At 44.9% G+C, this 16979-nt stretch overlaps 1 pseudogene; it reads left to right on the forward strand.

The window, feature by feature from the left end:
• Positions 1-16979, forward strand: part of LOC130143470 (ankyrin repeat domain-containing protein 26-like) — a 69059-nt pseudogene that overhangs the window by 16520 nt on the left and 35560 nt on the right.

Here is a 16979-nt window from a genome sequence, read left to right on the forward strand (position 1 = left end):
TCTTTTTAAATGGCAATGCTTAGGTGTCTACCTACTGGGAAGGTGCAGGGTAAAAACTGCTAGTCAAGGAAGATCTTTTCTGGTAGCGCTACAAAAGGAGCATTGTTTCTTGCTGATCTTAGCGTGAAGATGTGTCGGGTGGTGTTTCTATGGTACTTCTTGTACAGTGGATAGTGGTAGTCAGTGGAAAATTCTGGAGCTGTAGACTGGAGAGCAGGTGACCTAGAACACTATGCCACAGGGCTGCAGCGTGGGGGAGCCTCTTCCTGAGCGTGACACAAACCCGTGTTCACTGCTGCTTGTAGCTGTGTCAGCTGTTGTGCATAGCCATCTCCTGCTGGAGAGGAGGCAAGAGGTGGCGATCCAAAGGAAATACCGTGGTATGTTGTGTGCTGGGTGTGAAGAAACCCTCGAATTCAACACTCGCTCCTTAGTTTGTCCTCAGCAACAGAACCGCTGTGCACCTTTTGGGCGCAGGGGTGATGGGGAAAAGCAGAGTGAAATAGAAGGGCTCAGTGTCTCCCCTCTTCCTGCATTTGTAGGTGCCCTGACTGCAGTGGGAGCAGAGGAAGAGGAAGATGCTGAATCTCCCTGGGATTCTGAGGTATTCCCTGTGAAGGACACCGGGGTTCCCAGTGGGGCGGGGGTGGGGAGCGAGATCCAGAAGCACTCGGAGCTTGGGCCCTGCCGCGGCTGAGGCTTATTTCCCCTTCTCCTGGTTCTGCTGTATGTTTGTAACTGGGGGCCCTTGAAATACTTGTGCTGTGTGCTAGCTGCTCAGCGAGGCTTGGGGTGAAGGTAGGTCGAGCTAATGATTTGGGTCTCGTGGCAACTGGCCCTTGCAGTTGGGTTTCTAGTACAGTATTGCGGCAGTGAAGTTCCTTGCTGCTTAAAATAGTCTGAGCTTCTCAGCGGGGCTGGCGGGATTGTTGCTTTTTCACCCCACAACTCTGTTCCGCTGACGTGTTCAGTGGTTGCCCTTAGGGTCTGCAGCCTAGACGATGAGCTGCTTTTGGAAAGAGCCTTTCTACCTTTTTGGCCCTTTTTGAGAGTAATGTTCAACAGAGATACCGCACGTGCTGGCTGTGTTTGCCCTTTTAGTTCTTCCTGTCTGTGGTAATGGGTTAGAAGAAAGCGAGCAGAGTCTGTAGCTTACGCCCTCTGACTTTTCTTGTGAGGAAGAAGGAACTCTTCCCCACCCGCTTCTTAAAAATACAAGGCTCAAATGCTGCTGGGTTGTTTTGGGTTTTGTTTTTTTTTGTAGAGCCTTGGTTTGTGTAAGCTTTGTCTTGCTTGTCTTTGTTCAGCCCTTGCAACCGGGAGTAGCAATGTGTTCGCTCCCCACTGCAGGACGTGTGCCTGGGGAACATCAGCACAAATTTGTGCTATCGAGTACGAGTTCAGTCGAAAGTTGGGCCCCCCCCAGACCTGCGGTTACGGGTTCGCAACCCACAGCTCGAGTTACCGTGTTAATTCTCTCTTGCGGCTGTGCAGTTTGCCAGCGTGACAGACTAGTTTAGATGAGTTGTGAGGTTTTTGCCCAAGATCTGAAAACACACAAGTCTGCTGTGATTTTCCAATATACTGTGCCTTGACGTGCCCTTTCCAAGGGGCTGATCAAAGGCTTTTGTGATTCCATGCTGTGCAAGTTGGCTTAGCAGGAACATTTTGCGTAGAAATGAGTTGAGAATTTGTACCGATGCTCACGCCCGTGTGTTATGCTCTACAGACGGATTCTGAAAGTCCGGAAGAAGGATCACCTGGTGTGTTGCTTCCAGCTGCAGACAGACACGGAGCACGCTCGCGGATTGTTTCAGGGGAGCGCCACACTGGTAACTTCGTGGTGGACTAAATGTTTGTCTGTAAACACGTATAGGCTGAAGTGAGCTTTTATCGATGTCTGCCTTAGGAATGCGCTTACGGTGTGGGTGCGCGCTATAGCAGTGAAGTGCTTAGTATTTGTTAATTAACACCAGCTCTCACGGCGCTTGCTGGCAAGTTGTAAGGGAAGTTACCTTGTTTGCGTTGCGTGTGTCCTTTGGATGTGTTTGTATCTCCTTGGGTTCGGGTTCTTGTGGCATAGTGCTGAAAGTGTATGTGGTTTAGGGCTGACCTGTCTGAACACCTGAACGTTCTCGGATGATAACGTAGCAGGAGAAAGCTATGATCTGGCCAAGCACTTTCCCCCCGTCTTAATTTTTGATACCTTGCTGTTATGCTTTGCCTAGGAGCTAAAATGTGACTGAAAGTTCAGGGTTTGTTGTGAAGGGCTTCTGCCTGTAGTTTGTGCCGCTGTCTCTTGAGCATCTGGAGTGTAGAATGGCAGGGAAGTTTTGCTGTTGGCGTAGAACTCTCATCTGAAGGATTTCTCCTTTACTAAACGGTCAGTCCTGCTTGTAGTGTAAGTATGATAGAATAGCTGAAGAAGCGTATCCAGTTTTAGTTTAGTAAGCTGGAAGCAAAACTTTAAAAGCTCCTGGGAGCTTGTAAATCCCCTTGCTGAGTAGTTGTCATGCTTTGTATGATTCTACTAAGAGAAGTTTAAAGTCAGCGTAAAAAGGAGGTAAAAGGTGATTAGGCTAATCTTTCTAAGGTTTTTCTGTACTGCTAGACCACCGAGTTTACTGAAATCAAATGCTGTTTGCTTTTTAACCGCTTTTGTAAACATGAAAATTTTGCTGTGGAGCCCTTCTTAGTAACATTTCGTGCACTTCTTTCATGAGAGGACTCAAACTGTAAGATGACTAAAGCAGAGGACTTGAGAAATATAGGTGGGCCAGTAGATTGTGTGGGTTTGTAAATGATTTCCATGTTGGCCAAAAAATTTTTAAAAAATTACATATTTGGAACTGTGCTATAAATGCAGATTACAACCAATTGTAAGGTGTTGGTTTTTTTCCTTTCCACACAAGCTAGACCCGAACAACCTGATAAGAACTAGTTTGCTTCTACCTCATTGAATGATGTGTATGAGGTGTCTGTGTCCGCACCCACGTTTCCTCTGTCCCATCAATGGAAAGGAAAATACTCCTCGACATTAAACACTTGTAGGATAATCGCAGTCGTAGTGCTGCTGGCCTGTTTTATGGTAATTCGTTACAGCAGACCGGCTTTGGCTTTTGAAATAATCTTTGTAGAAGGCAGGATTCAGCTCCTCAAAATAAGTATTTTGATCTTGTTGTTGTGTTAACAAGCATGTCCTTCCTGCTTCCTATGGATTGTCCTAGTTCTGTGAGTATTATTTCTTAAATCCAAGGCGCACGATGGGAAGCGTGCGTTGTCCATTTCTTGTATACCGATACAAATGCTGGATGTTGAAGTGGATTGAATGTTAAGTATCGCAGTCTCGATGGAATAAAGCTTGCGAGTAATACTTAGTTGTAGAAACTGCTGATGTTGAATGGAGTGAAAGGTACCTTCAACTAAATGAAGTAACACTTCCCAAAACGTTTTTTTACCTCCAGGCATTTTGGAGAACCTCGACAATTCCCAGGTAAGTATTTGTTTGTGTCAGACTGACTACTTGTCCTGCTCGTTAAATATTATGTAGTTACTTTAAGTTTGATTTTTTTTTTTTTTTTTTTTTTTTTTTTTTTTTTTTTTTTTGTCGTCATTGGGTTGTCTTTCATAGCTGAAGACCCCTGCACCTGTTTTGGAAATGAATGAAACCTCTCCTAAAAAAATGCAGCAGAAATCAGGTAATGTTCACGGCATGTAGTTCTGGGTTTAGCTTCGTAATCTTTCTAGACGGGAGTATTTAATAAAGCATCTGATTGATTTGTTTTGCGGATCTGTTGGAGGAATTTGGTTTAGGACACGCAGAAGATGTTGAAGGTGTTCATAACAATCTCTTTGTAGTGTTCTTTTATGAACAGACCCATTGTACTTGCAATTTTCTTTCTAATACGAAATTAATGGCTCTAGCAAGGCATCCCGGGAGCAGGTGGTGTGCTGAAATATACCTCGGTGTATGCGTTTGCTCCCTCCTCTAGCCTGCTGTTCAGCACTGTCCATACCCTTCCATGATGTACGCTTCCTACACCGTACTTGCTGTCATCTCCCCTTTTCAGGCAGTCCTGAAAGTCTGCTTTTCTTTCAGGGGCTCAACACTCACACACACACACACACACCCCCCCCCCATTCCTGATTGCCTTGGTCCTTTGAGCATGTGCTGTGGCTGATTCCAGGCTAGGGGGCTGTAGGCTAGGCTGTCCAGGAGCTGCAGGTGAGCCACAAAGGGGAATTCTTGGGCTCGTGCCGTAGCTGTAGTTTGCAGGAATTATTACTTGCCTGGCTTTATCTCTACCTGTCTGGCAGTCGTTTTGAAACATGTACAAACACGTTCCTCTGAGGCTTCCCTCTCTTGTTTCATGGAAAATGACCAGCAGGCTCAGAGGCAGGGGAGGGAGGTGAGGAAGAGAGGCAAGATGGGAGGAAATGAGTGTCAGCGTGTTGTCAGGAATTCTTTTTTCTTTGGAAACAAGGCTAAAGTTGAGGCGGCTAGCTGGTCGGCTATGTATTGGGGAGAGGGTATGTAACCTTAATGGGGGTTTTTTGTTTCTTTGTTCTGAGGTTTATTGATTTGTATAGTTGATAATTTGTGTTGTATTTTGTATTAATCACGCTTGTTAATCGGATGAGAAACAATTTGCCATTCAGGTTTTAGAGTTTCTGCAATTGGCTATTGACAATATAAACCAGAGAGAGGTGAACAGATATGCAGAAAAGTAAGCGGACTTGGAACTCTTTGTATTCTCTACTTAGAAGTTACAAGTTCTTTGGCATCTGTGCTTTAGGCGAAGAAAAAAACCAGTATTGTTGTTCTTTTGACAATAATAGAGATGAAACTTCTCTCTAGGAGATGTATCTTCCTCCTTCTCCTCTCGCTCTTCTCCCTCCCCTGTATTTGCAATGGGTAAGCGACAGGTCCTCTCTTGCCCTTTATTTTGCAGTGACGGTGTTCTGGTAAGACACACAAATACTTGTTAGAGGTTGTTCAGTTAAAACTTGAGTTTTGGTTATGCGTGTATTCCACAGTAATGTGAAGCGTAGCCCCACAACGGACCAGTATGTTACGATATTCCCGACACAGAAAGGTTGCCTTTTCGTGGCTCATTTCATGGCGGCTGTTCTTCCTGCGTGGCTTTATTCAGCTGCGTCATGCTGGTTTTTAGCCATATGTTACCTTGAAGGTCAGGTGCCAAGAAGTAGGTGTAGATGTAAAAATTTCTTTCTTTCAAACATTTTGTGTTTGGATTTGGGTTTAAGGAATTTAGGTTGCTTCGGCAAAGCATCATGATTCCTGCAGCACAAATATTTCTGACTCTAAAAGGGTTGAAATGCCATCCTTGACAACTTGATTTCATAAATCTGGAGAACAGGTACAGTATCTTTCACAAGTAAATGTTCAGTGAGGGCTGGAATTTCCCATTCTATTTACTTTGTTACTGTCGCATAGTAATACATTCTTAAAATCTCTTTTTGAGGCAAAGTAGTGGTGTTCTCGTGTTTTCTGTATAGAAGAGTAGCTGCTGTCCACTGCAATCTGCAAAAAGTCATTATGTAAGAGAGTTTATGAGGAGGGAAGCCTCAGAATAGAGTGGAGAGGTGAGGACTAATTGGAAAGAACTCAGATGACCAGAAGTCATTTTTCAATGCTAGCTAGAAGAGCAGACAGAGTAAAAGGTGGGGGATTCGCATCTTTTTGTGTGCGCTGCACTGCAGGCATCCGTTACTAAAAATGCATGGTAGCAATAGATGACAGGCAACAATACTGGAATCTGGTTTACCCTGTGAATTTTTTATATACGTTTTTTTGAATGGTGGTCTCTTCAGAAGCCTTGGAGTAGGGTTCTGCCAGTGTTTTGACTAAGAATTTCTCCCTGTGCTAGAAGCGAAGAACTCTTGACAGCGAGGAGTCATCCTCTTTCACAATGTTGACAGAAGCCAATAGAAGCCAGTGTTGGCAGAAAATAGACTCGTGAATTACTGCTCCAAGGAAAGAAGAAATTTTACTTGCAACAGCTAATGGGAGAAGTCCTTATCTTTTTAGTTGATGTTTTTGAGTTATTTTTCCAGTGGTTGGAGAAAATAATTACGGACTGGAGTTACTGACACGATGAGAACTGGAATTTTGCAGGTAGAAGAACACTGTAGCCTTTCACCTTTCCTGCTTCTTCCTTGTTCTGTACCCATCATACAGAAATGTCAAGATTGATTAAACCCTATGGAAAAGGGTTCTTAGGGGCTCCAACGTTGTTAAAATCTTACCGAAAAAGGGAGACTTCAGGCTCAGATAGCTGCTGCTGAAAACTTTCCCGTTGACCGTGATGGGCAAGGCTGCAGAGGAGTTAAGGGTTGCTTTTCATTCTAGCAGCATGGCGCCTAGTTTTGAAGTGACTGCACTCTGAAACAGAAACTCTGAAAAGACGAAGACACCTACGTACTCTGAACAGAGAATGTGACTTGCATCCTTAGAAGGCCCGTACAAAAGAAAACCCTGGGTGCTCGCAGGTCTGCTTTTATCCAGCTTTCAGGCAGATACGGTTGACCAGAAAAGCTGGTCATTCAGCCTGTGCTGTGCACAGGGGAGGTGTCACAGCTCTCCTGCATCCACAAAATATCTAAGTCTATCTTCTAAGCAAAATTGTGGTGCCCGTGTTACATGATGGGAGTGATGGCGCATATCAAGTTGTATGGTAGGAAGCTGCCTGCATTTTTCTGTTTGTGACCTGAGTGAACACTGGTGAAGTGACAGAAGAAGTCTGGTAAGCGTACCTTCATGGAAGCAGAGTAGGAGCAGCCCCATCTGTCTGACCGACTGACCACCCGCTGCTGTCCTTGGGTGGAGAGGCTTCTAGGAGTAGCACATAGACAATGAAAGTTTGTGAAAGGAGTCACCTACAGGAGAAAATGCCAAAAGCGAGGTTGGCCCTGTGATTCATCAATAGTAGACCCTTTTGTATTTTTATGATCCTCTGGATTTTCTTCCTGTCTTGCTCGCTTTTCTTGTGCGAAGAATGTTGCGTCCCTCTCTAGCAGCAAAGCTTTGTGCATAGCCATCTCCTGCTGGAGAGGAGGCAAGAGGTGGCGATCCAAAGGAAATACCGTGGTATGTTGTGTGCTGGGTGTGAAGAAACCCTCGAATTCAACACTCGCTCCTTAGTTTGTCCTCAGCAACAGAACCGCTGTGCACCTTTTGGGCGCAGGGGTGATGGGGAAAAGCAGAGTGAAATAGAAGGGCTCAGTGTCTCCCCTCTTCCTGCATTTGTAGGTGCCCTGACTGCAGTGGGAGCAGAGGAAGAGGAAGATGCTGAATCTCCCTGGGATTCTGAGGTATTCCCTGTGAAGGACACCGGGGTTCCCAGTGGGGCGGGGGTGGGGAGCGAGATCCAGAAGCACTCGGAGCTTGGGCCCTGCCGCGGCTGAGGCTTATTTCCCCTTCTCCTGGTTCTGCTGTATGTTTGTAACTGGGGGCCCTTGAAATACTTGTGCTGTGTGCTAGCTGCTCAGCGAGGCTTGGGGTGAAGGTAGGTCGAGCTAATGATTTGGGTCTCGTGGCAACTGGCCCTTGCAGTTGGGTTTCTAGTACAGTATTGCGGCAGTGAAGTTTCTTGCTGCTTAAAATAGCCTGAGCTTCTCAGCGGGGCTGGCGGGATTGTTGCTTTTTCACCACACAACTCTGTTCCGCTGACGTGTTCAGTGGTTGCCCTTAGGGTCTGCAGCCTAGACGATGAGCTGCTTTGGGAAAGAGCCTTTCTACCGTTTTGGCCCTTTTTGAGAGTAATGTTCAACAGAGATACCGCACGTGCTGGCTGTGTTTGCCCTTTTAGTTCTTCCTGTCTGTGGTAATGGGTTAGAAGAAAGCGAGCAGAGTCTGTAGCTTACGCCCTCTGACTTTTCTTGTGAGGAAGAAGGAACTCTTCCCCACCCGCTTCTTAAAAATACAAGGCTCAAATGCTGCTGGGTTGTTTTGGTTTTTTTTTTTTTTTGTAGAGCCTTGGTTTCTGTAAGCTTTGTCTTGCTTGTCTTTGTTCAGCCCTTGCAACCGGGAGTAGCAATGTGTTCGCTCCCCACTGCAGGACGTGTGCCTGGGGAACATCAGCACAAATTTGAGTATCGGGTACGAGTTCAGTCGAAAGTTGGGCCCCCCCCAGACCTGCGGTTACGGGTTCGCAACCCACAGCTCGAGTTACCGTGTTAATTCTCTCTTGCGGCTGTGCAGTTTGCCAGCGTGACAGACTAGTTTAGATGAGTTGTGAGGTTTTTGCCCAAGATCTGAAAACACACAAGTCTGCTGTGATTTTCCAATATACTGTGCCTTGACGTGCCCTTTCCAAGGGGCTGATCAAAGGCTTTTGTGATTCCATGCTGTGCAAGTTGGCTTAGCAGGAACATTTTGCGTAGAAATGAGTTGAGAATTTGTACCGATGCTCACGCCCGTGTGTTATGCTCTACAGACGGATTCTGAAAGTCCGGAAGAAGGATCACCTGGTGTGTTGCTTCCAGCTGCAGACAGACACGGAGCACGCTCGCGGATTGTTTCAGGGGAGCGCCACACTGGTAACTTCGTGGTGGACTAAATGTTTGTCTGTAAACACGTATAGGCTGAAGTGAGCTTTTATCGATGTCTGCCTTAGGAATGCGCTTACGGTGTGGGTGCGCGCTATAGCAGTGAAGTGCTTAGTATTTGTTAATTAACACCAGCTCTCACGGCGCTTGCTGGCAAGTTGTAAGGGAAGTTACCTTGTTTGCGTTGCGTGTGTCCTTTGGATGTGTTTGTATCTCCTTGGGTTCGGGTTCTTGTGGCATAGTGCTGAAAGTGTATGTGGTTTAGGGCTGACCTGTCTGAACACCTGAACGTTCTCGGATGATAACGTAGCAGGAGAAAGCTATGATCTGGCCAAGCACTTTCCCCCCGTCTTAATTTTTGATACCTTGCTGTTATGCTTTGCCTAGGAGCTAAAATGTGACTGAAAGTTCAGGGTTTGTTGTGAAGGGCTTCTGCCTGTAGTTTGTGCCGCTGTCTCTTGAGCATCTGGAGTGTAGAATGGCAGGGAAGTTTTGCTGTTGGCGTAGAACTCTCATCTGAAGGATTTCTCCTTTACTAAACGGTCAGTCCTGCTTGTAGTGTAAGTATGATAGAATAGCTGAAGAAGCGTATCCAGTTTTAGTTTAGTAAGCTGGAAGCAAAACTTTAAAAGCTCCTGGGAGCTTGTAAATCCCCTTGCTGAGTAGTTGTCATGCTTTGTATGATTCTACTAAGAGAAGTTTAAAGTCAGCGTAAAAAGGAGGTAAAAGGTGATTACGCTAATCTTTCTAAGGTTTTTCTGTACTGCTAGACCACCAAGTTTACTGAAATCAAATGCTGTTTGCTTTTTAACCGCTTTTGTAAACATGAAAATTTTGCTGTGGAGCCCTTCTTAGTAACATTTCGTGCACTTCTTTCATGAGAGGACTCAAACTGTAAGATGACTAAAGCAGAGGACTTGAGAAATATAGGTGGGCCAGTAGATTGTGTGGGTTTGTAAATGATTTCCATGTTGGCCAAAAAATTTTTAAAAAATTACATATTTGGAACTGTGCTATAAATGCAGATTACAACCAATTGTAAGGTGTTGGTTTTTTTCCTTTCCACACAAGCTAGACCCGAACAACCTGATAAGAACTAGTTTGCTTCTACCTCATGGAATGATGTGTATGAGGTGTCTGTGTCCGCACCCACGTTTCCTCTGTCCCATCAATGGAAAGGAAAATACTCCTCGACATTAAACACTTGTAGGATAATCGCAGTCGTAGTGCTGCTGGCCTGTTTTATGGTAATTCGTTACAGCAGACCAGCTTTGGCTTTTGAAATAATCTTTGTAGAAGGCAGGATTCAGCTCCTCAAAATAAGTATTTTGATCTTGTTGTTGTGTTAACAAGCATGTCCTTCCTGCTTCCTATGGATTGTCCTAGTTCTGTGAGTATTATTTCTTAAATCCAAGGCGCACGATGGGAAGCGTGCGTTGTCCATTTCTTGTATACCGATACAAATGCTGGATGTTGAAGTGGATTGAATGTTAAGTATCGCAGTCTCGATGGAATAAAGCTTGCGAGTAATACTTAGTTGTAGAAACTGCTGATGTTGAATGGAGTGAAAGGTACCTTCAACTAAATGAAGTAACACTTCCCAAAACGTTTTTTTACCTCCAGGCATTTTGGAGAACCCCGACAATTCCCAGGTAAGTATTTGTTTGTGTCAGACTGCCTACTTGTCCTGCTCGTTAAATATTATGTAGTTACTTTAAGTTTGATTTTTTCTTTTTTTTTTTTTTTTTTTTTTTTTTTTTTTTTTTGTCGTCATTGGGTTGTCTTTCATAGCTGAAGACCCCTGCATCTGTTTTGGAAATGAATGAAACCTCTCCTAAAAAAATGCAGCAGAAATCAGGTAATGTTCACGGCATGTAGTTCTGGGTTTAGCTTCGTAATCTTTCTAGACGGGAGTATTTAATAAAGCATCTGATTGATTTGTTTTGCGGATCTGTTGGAGGAATTTGGTTTAGGACACGCAGAAGATGTTGAAGGTGTTCATAACAATCTCTTTGTAGTGTTCTTTTATGAACAGACCCATTGTACTTGCAATTTTCTTTCTAATACGAAATTAATGGCTCTAGCAAGGCATCCCGGGAGCAGGTGGTGTGCTGAAATATACCTCGGTGTATGCGTTTGCTCCCTCCTCTAGCCTGCTGTTCAGCACTGTCCATACCCTTCCATGATGTACGCTTCCTACACCGTACTTGCTGTCATCTCCCCTTTTCAGGCAGTCCTGAAAGTCTGCTTTTCTTTCAGGGGCTCAACACTCACACACACACACACACACCCCCCCCCCATTCCTGATTGCCTTGGTCCTTTGAGCATGTGCTGTGGCTGATTCCAGGCTAGGGGGCTGTAGGCTAGGCTGTCCAGGAGCTGCAGGTGAGCCACAAAGGGGAATTCTTGGGCTCGTGCCGTAGCTGTAGTTTGCAGGAATTATTACTTGCCTGGCTTTATCTCTACCTGTCTGGCAGTCGTTTTGAAACATGTACAAACACGTTCCTCTGAGGCTTCCCTCTCTTGTTTCATGGAAAATGACCAGCAGGCTCAGAGGCAGGGGAGGGAGGTGAGGAAGAGAGGCAAGATGGGAGGAAATGAGTGTCAGCGTGTTGTCAGGAATTCTTTTTTCTTTGGAAACAAGGCTAAAGTTGAGGCGGCTAGCTGGTCGGCTATGTATTGGGGAGAGGGTATGTAACCTTAATGGGGGTTTTTTGTTTCTTTGTTCTGAGGTTTATTGATTTGTATAGTTGATAATTTGTGTTGTATTTTGTATTAATCACGCTTGTTAATCGGATGAGAAACAATTTGCCATTCAGGTTTTAGAGTTTCTGCAATTGGCTATTGACAATATAAACCAGAGAGAGGTGAACAGATATGCAGAAAAGTAAGCGGACTTGGAACTCTTTGTATTCTCTACTTAGAAGTTACAAGTTCTTTGGCATCTGTGCTTTAGGCGAAGAAAAAAACCAGTATTGTTGTTCTTTTGACAATAATAGAGATGAAACTTCTCTCTAGGAGATGTATCTTCCTCCTTCTCCTCTCGCTCTTCTCCCTCCCCTGTATTTGCAATGGGTAAGCGACAGGTCCTCTCTTGCCCTTTATTTTGCAGTGACGGTGTTCTGGTAAGACACACAAATACTTGTTAGAGGTTGTTCAGTTAAAACTTGAGTTTTGGTTATGCGTGTATTCCACAGTAATGTGAAGCGTAGCCCCACAACGGACCAGTATGTTACGATATTCCCGACACAGAAAGGTTGCCTTTTCGTGGCTCATTTCATGTCGGCTGTTCTTCCTGCGTGGCTTTATTCAGCTGCGTCATGCTGGTTTTTAGCCATATGTTACCTTGAAGGTCAGGTGCCAAGAAGTAGGTGTAGATGTAAAAATTTCTTTCTTTCAAACATTTTATGTTTGGATTTGGGTTTAAGGAATTTAGGTTGCTTCGGCAAAGCATCGTGATTCCTGCAGCACAAATATTTCTGACTCTAAAAGGGTTGAAATGGCATCCTTGACAACTTGATTTCCTAAATCTGGAGAACAGGTACAGTATCTTTCACAATTAAATGTTCAGTGAGGGCTGGAATTTCCCATTCTATTTACTTTGTTACTGTCGCATAGTAATACATTCTTAAAATCTCTTTTTGAGGCAAAGTAGTGGTGTTCTCGTGTTTTCTGTATAGAAGAGTAGCTGCTGTCCACTGCAATCTGCAAAAAGTCATTATGTAAGAGAGTTTATGAGGAGGGAAGCCTCAGAATAGAGTGGAGAGGTGAGGACTAATTGGAAAGAACTCAGATGACCAGAAGTCATTTTTCAATGCTAGCTAGAAGAGCAGACAGAGTAAAAGGTGGGGGATTCGCATCTTTTTGTGTGCGCTGCACTGCAGGCATCCGTTACTAAAAATGCATGGTAGCAATAGATGACAGGCAACAATACTGGAATCTGGTTTACCCTGTGAATTTTTTATATACGTTTTTTTGAATGGTGGTCTCTTCAGAAGCCTTGGAGTAGGGTTCTGCCAGTGTTTTGACTAAGAATTTCTCCCTGTGCTAAAAGCGAAGAACTCTTGACAGCGAGGAGTCATCCTCTTTCACAATGTTGACAGAAGCCAATAGAAGCCAGTGTTGGCAGAAAATAGACTCGTGAATTACTGCTCCAAGGAAAGAAGAAATTTTACTTGCAACAGCTAATGGGAGAAGTCCTTATCTTTTTAGTTGATGTTTTTGAGTTATTTTTCCAGTGGTTGGAGAAAATAATTACGGACTGGAGTTACTGACACGATGAGAACTGGAATTTTGCAGGTAGAAGAACACTGTAGCCTTTCACCTTTCCTGCTTCTTCCTTGTTCTGTACCCATCATACAGAAATGTCAAGATTGATTAAACCCTATGGAAAAGGGTTCTTAGGGGCTCCAACGTTGTTAAAATCTTACCTAAAAAGGGAGACTTCAGGCTCAGATAGCTGCTGCTGAAAACTTTCCCGTTGACCGTGATGGGCAAGGCTGAAGAGGAGTTAAGGGTTGCTTTTCATTCTAGCAGCATGGCGCCTAGTTTTGAAGTGACTGCACTCTGAAACAGAATCCGAAAGACGAAGACACCTACGTACTCTGAACAGAGAATGTGACTTGCATCCTTAGAAGGCCCGTACAAAAGAAAACCCTGGGTGCTCGCAGGTCTGCTTTTATCCAGCTTTCAGGCAGATACGGTTGACCAGAAAAGCTGGTCATTCAGCCTGTGCTGTGCACAGGGGAGGTGTCACAGCTCTCCTGCATCCACAAAATATCTAAGTCTATCTTCTAAGCAAAATTGTGGTGCCCGTGTTACATGATGGGAGTGATGGCGCATATCAAGTTGTATGGTAGGAAGCTGCCTGCATTTTTCTGTTTGTGACCTGAGTGAACACTGGTGAAGTGACAGAAGAAGTCTGGTAAGCGTACCTTCATGGAAGCAGAGTAGGAGCAGCCCCATCTGTCTGACCGACTGACCACCCGCTGCTGTACTTGGGTGGAGAGGCTTCTAGGAGTAGCACATAGACAATGAAAGTTTGTGAAAGGAGTCACCTGCAGGAGAAAATGCCAAAAGCGAGGTTGGCCCTGTGATTCATCAATAGTAGACCCTTTTGTATTTTTATGATCTTCTGGATTTTCTTCCTGTCTTGCTCGCTTTTCTTGTGCGAAGAATGTTGCGTCCCTCTCTAGCAGCAAAGCTTTGTGCATAGCCATCTCCTGCTGGAGAGGAGGCAAGAGGTGGCGATCCAAAGGAAATACCGTGGTATGTTGTGTGCTGGGTGTGAAGAAACCCTCGAATTCAACACTCGCTCCTTAGTTTGTCCTCAGCAACAGAACCGCTGTGCACCTTTTGGGCGCAGGGGTGATGGGGAAAAGCAGAGTGAAATAGAAGGGCTCAGTGTCTCCCCTCTTCCTGCATTTGTAGGTGCCCTGACTGCAGTGGGAGCAGAGGAAGAGGAAGATGCTGAATCTCCCTGGGATTCTGAGGTATTCCCTGTGAAGGACACCGGGGTTCCCAGTGGGGCGGGGGTGGGGAGCGAGATCCAGAAGCACTCGGAGCTTGGGCCCTGCCGCGGCTGAGGCTTATTTCCCCTTCTCCTGGTTCTGCTGTATGTTTGTAACTGGGGGCCCTTGAAATACTTGTGCTGTGTGCTAGCTGCTCAGCGAGGCTTGGGGTGAAGGTAGGTCGAGCTAATGATTTGGGTCTCGTGGCAACTGGCCCTTGCAGTTGGGTTTCTAGTACAGTATTGCGGCAGTGAAGTTTCTTGCTGCTTAAAATAGCCTGAGCTTCTCAGCGGGGCTGGCGGGATTGTTGCTTTTTCACCACACAACTCTGTTCCGCTGACGTGTTCAGTGGTTGCCCTTAGGGTCTGCAGCCTAGACGATGAGCTGCTTTGGGAAAGAGCCTTTCTACCGTTTTGGCCCTTTTTGAGAGTAATGTTCAACAGAGATACCGCACGTGCTGGCTGTGTTTGCCCTTTTAGTTCTTCCTGTCTGTGGTAATGGGTTAGAAGAAAGCGAGCAGAGTCTGTAGCTTACGCCCTCTGACTTTTCTTGTGAGGAAGAAGGAACTCTTCCCCACCCGCTTCTTAAAAATACAAGGCTCAAATGCTGCTGGGTTGTTTTGGTTTTTTTTTTTTTTTGTAGAGCCTTGGTTTCTGTAAGCTTTGTCTTGCTTGTCTTTGTTCAGCCCTTGCAACCGGGAGTAGCAATGTGTTCGCTCCCCACTGCAGGACGTGTGCCTGGGGAACATCAGCACAAATTTGAGTATCGGGTACGAGTTCAGTCGAAAGTTGGGCCCCCCCCAGACCTGCGGTTACGGGTTCGCAACCCACAGCTCGAGTTACCGTGTTAATTCTCTCTTGCGGCTGTGCAGTTTGCCAGCGTGACAGACTAGTTTAGATGAGTTGTGAGGTTTTTGCCCAAGATCTGAAAACACACAAGTCTGCTGTGATTTTCCAATATACTGTGCCTTGACGTGCCCTTTCCAAGGGGCTGATCAAAGGCTTTTGTGATTCCATGCTGTGCAAGTTGGCTTAGCAGGAACATTTTGCGTAGAAATGAGTTGAGAATTTGTACCGATGCTCACGCCCGTGTGTTATGCTCTACAGACGGATTCTGAAAGTCCGGAAGAAGGATCACCTGGTGTGTTGCTTCCAGCTGCAGACAGACACGGAGCACGCTCGCGGATTGTTTCAGGGGAGCGCCACACTGGTAACTTCGTGGTGGACTAAATGTTTGTCTGTAAACACGTATAGGCTGAAGTGAGCTTTTATCGATGTCTGCCTTAGGAATGCGCTTACGGTGTGGGTGCGCGCTATAGCAGTGAAGTGCTTAGTATTTGTTAATTAACACCAGCTCTCACGGCGCTTGCTGGCAAGTTGTAAGGGAAGTTACCTTGTTTGCGTTGCGTGTGTCCTTTGGATGTGTTTGTATCTCCTTGGGTTCGGGTTCTTGTGGCATAGTGCTGAAAGTGTATGTGGTTTAGGGCTGACCTGTCTGAACACCTGAACGTTCTCGGATGATAACGTAGCAGGAGAAAGCTATGATCTGGCCAAGCACTTTCCCCCCGTCTTAATTTTTGATACCTTGCTGTTATGCTTTGCCTAGGAGCTAAAATGTGACTGAAAGTTCAGGGTTTGTTGTGAAGGGCTTCTGCCTGTAGTTTGTGCCGCTGTCTCTTGAGCATCTGGAGTGTAGAATGGCAGGGAAGTTTTGCTGTTGGCGTAGAACTCTCATCTGAAGGATTTCTCCTTTACTAAACGGTCAGTCCTGCTTGTAGTGTAAGTATGATAGAATAGCTGAAGAAGCGTATCCAGTTTTAGTTTAGTAAGCTGGAAGCAAAACTTTAAAAGCTCCTGGGAGCTTGTAAATCCCCTTGCTGAGTAGTTGTCATGCTTTGTATGATTCTACTAAGAGAAGTTTAAAGTCAGCGTAAAAAGGAGGTAAAAGGTGATTACGCTAATCTTTCTAAGGTTTTTCTGTACTGCTAGACCACCAAGTTTACTGAAATCAAATGCTGTTTGCTTTTTAACCGCTTTTGTAAACATGAAAATTTTGCTGTGGAGCCCTTCTTAGTAACATTTCGTGCACTTCTTTCATGAGAGGACTCAAACTGTAAGATGACTAAAGCAGAGGACTTGAGAAATATAGGTGGGCCAGTAGATTGTGTGGGTTTGTAAATGATTTCCATGTTGGCCAAAAAATTTTTAAAAAATTACATATTTGGAACTGTGCTATAAATGCAGATTACAACCAATTGTAAGGTGTTGGTTTTTTTCCTTTCCACACAAGCTAGACCCGAACAACCTGATAAGAACTAGTTTGCTTCTACCTCATGGAATGATGTGTATGAGGTGTCTGTGTCCGCACCCACGTTTCCTCTGTCCCATCAATGGAAAGGAAAATACTCCTCGACATTAAACACTTGTAGGATAATCGCAGTCGTAGTGCTGCTGGCCTGTTTTATGGTAATTCGTTACAGCAGACCAGCTTTGGCTTTTGAAATAATCTTTGTAGAAGGCAGGATTCAGCTCCTCAAAATAAGTATTTTGATCTTGTTGTTGTGTTAACAAGCATGTCCTTCCTGCTTCCTATGGATTGTCCTAGTTCTGTGAGTATTATTTCTTAAATCCAAGGCGCACGATGGGAAGCGTGCGTTGTCCATTTCTTGTATACCGATACAAATGCTGGATGTTGAAGTGGATTGAATGTTAAGTATCGCAGTCTCGATGGAATAAAGCTTGCGAGTAATACTTAGTTGTAGAAACTGCTGATGTTGAATGGAGTGAAAGGTACCTTCAACTAAATGAAGTAACACTTCCCAAAACGTTTTTTTACCTCCAGGCATTTTGGAGAACCCCGACAATTCCCAGGTAAGTATTTGTTTGTGTCAGACTGCCT

Source organism: Falco biarmicus, unplaced genomic scaffold, assembly GCF_023638135.1.
Source record: "Falco biarmicus isolate bFalBia1 unplaced genomic scaffold, bFalBia1.pri scaffold_30, whole genome shotgun sequence".
NCBI lineage: Eukaryota > Metazoa > Chordata > Aves > Falconiformes > Falconidae > Falco > Falco biarmicus.